Consider the following 2,500-nt stretch of genomic DNA (forward strand, 5'->3'; position numbering starts at 1 on the left):
TTACGGGGCACACGCGTACCTACCGGGGCATACCGACCCCTATTGGGGCACACGTGTGCATATCGGGGCATACCGGGCCTATCGGGGCACACGCGTACATACCGGGGCATACCGAGCCCTACTGGGGCACACGTGCGCATATCGGGGCGTACCAAGCCTATCGGGGCATACGCATGTATCCCAAGGCATACCGAGTCAATCCGGGCATACGCGTTCATACCGGGGCGTAACGGGCCTATCGGGGCATACTTGGGCATATCCGGGCAAAAAATGCCCAAAACTTGCGCAACCTTGGCAACCGTGGTCCATTCCTCTCTATATGCCTAGCCTTGCCAACCGTGGTCCATTCCTCACTATATGCCATGGCCTTGTGCCCATGGTCTTCCCAAGACAGCGTCCAAGGCCCCCGGAAGGCCAAGGGAGCCCAACCCAGCAATGCCCTGCTATGGCAAGCCAAGGCCAAGCATTCCGGTGCCTATCCGGGCAAAAATGCAATTCCTCTCTATATGCCTAGCCTTGGCAACCGTGGTCCATTCCCCACCATATGCCATGGCCTTGTGCCCATGGTCTTCCCAAGACAGTGTCCAAGGCGCCCGGAAGGCCAAGGGAGCCCAACCCAGCAATGCCCTGCTTTGGCAAGCCAAGGCCAAGCATTCCGGTGCATAACCTTGGCAACCGTGGTCCTTTCCTCACCATATGCCATGGCCTTGTGCCCATGGTCTTCGCAAGACATCGTCCAAGGCGCCCAAAAGGCCAAGGGAGCCCAACCCAGCAATGCCTTGCTAGGACAAGCCAAGGCCAAGCATTCCGGTGCCTATCCGGGCAAAAACGCCCAAAGCATGCCCATTCCTTAGCCTATCCAGGCAAAAACGCCCAAAATCTGCACATTCTAGTGCCTATCCGGGCAAAAACGCCCACCAGCATGCCACCCTCCTATAGGGTTTGCGCAACCAACCAGCCTAACCACCAGTGGCAACCAAAGGTGCTGTTAGCGACGACTTCTGAAGACGCAACGAGACGCGACGTGTTTGCGCCCAGACGCGACGAGACGATGCGGGATCTGCGCCCAAGAATGCCTAGACCCGTCGACTTGATGCGGGATCAGCTCGCCCAAGCATGCCTAGTGTGCAAGGCCTGTGTGCAAGGCTAGTGTCCAAGGCTAGTGTGCAAGGCTCATGTGGAACGCTAGTGCGCAAGGCTAGTGCCCAAGGCTTGTGTGCCAGGCCCGTGTGCAAGGCTAGTGTCCAGGGCTTGTGTGCATTGCTTGAGTGCAAGGCTTGTGTGCATTGCTCGAGTGCATGGCTTGTGTGCAAGGGTTGTGCGCAAGGCTAGTGTGCGGGGCTTGTGCGCATGGCTAATGTGCACGGCTTGTGTGCATGGCTACCGTGCAAGGCTAGTTTGCATGGCTAGGGTGCAAGGCTCGCATGCGAGGCTAGTGTGCAAGGCTGCGTGCAAGGGAAGCGTGCAGGGCGAGTGTGCGAGGCCACTGTGCACGGCGCCAGCACTAGCGAGCCATCATCCGCGTTGCCATGGCTCGCTTGGCCTTGGCTTGCCAGGCCCCGACACGAGCAATCGCGCATTTTCTTTGCAACCGACCATCAATGCCGCCCAACGGGGCCAGCACGAGCAGTCATCCGCGGTCCCCTGGCCCTGCGCACGTTTGTCTTTGAAACCGAGCATCAATGCCACAGAAAGTGCCGGGGCGCCAGCTGGAGCCATCATCCGACGTGCCATGGCTCGCTTGGCCTTGGCTTGCCGGGCCCCGACACGAGCAATCGCGCATTTTCTTTGCAACCGACCATCAATGCCGCCCAACGGGGCCAGCACGAGCAGTCATCCGCGGTCCCCTGGCACTGCGCACGTTTGTCTTTGAAACCGAGCATCAATGCCACAGAAAGTGCCGGGGCGCCAGCTGGAGCCATCATCCGACGTGCCATGGCTCTGGTCCCATGGTCTTCGCAACCGAGCATTCGTGACACCCGCGGGGCCAGGACACCAACCCTTCCGACACGAGCATTCGCGCATGTTCTTTGGCCACACAACGGCGCCAGCACGAGCAAAATCATCCGCGGTGCGGTGGCCTTGCACGGCCTTTTGTCTTTGGAACCAACCATCAGTGCCACGGGAAGTGCCGGAGTCCCGGCATCCGCGGTGCCAAGTCATTGCGCCCTTGGTCTCTGCAGCGGGGCATGCCGGGCACTCCCAACCATTGCAAGCAAGCAAGCAAGCAAGAAAGAAAGTAAGTAAGTAAGTAAGTATTACATATAGGGGCGGGACATGCGGGGAGATCTGCGAAACGTGCATTACGGGGCACACGCGTACCTACCGGGGCATACCGACCCCTATTGGGGCACACGTGTGCATATCGGGGCATACCGGGCCTATCGGGGCACACGCGTACATACCGGGGCATACCGAGCCCTACTGGGGCACACGTGCGCATATCGGGGCGTACCAAGCCTATCGGGGCATACGCATGTATCCCAAGGCATACCGAGTC

Source organism: Tasmannia lanceolata, unplaced genomic scaffold (assembly GCF_043159265.1).
Source record: "Tasmannia lanceolata isolate RefF3 unplaced genomic scaffold, GAP_Taslan_0.1 ptg000060l, whole genome shotgun sequence".
In the NCBI taxonomy this organism is placed as follows: Eukaryota; Viridiplantae; Streptophyta; class Magnoliopsida; order Canellales; family Winteraceae; genus Tasmannia; species Tasmannia lanceolata.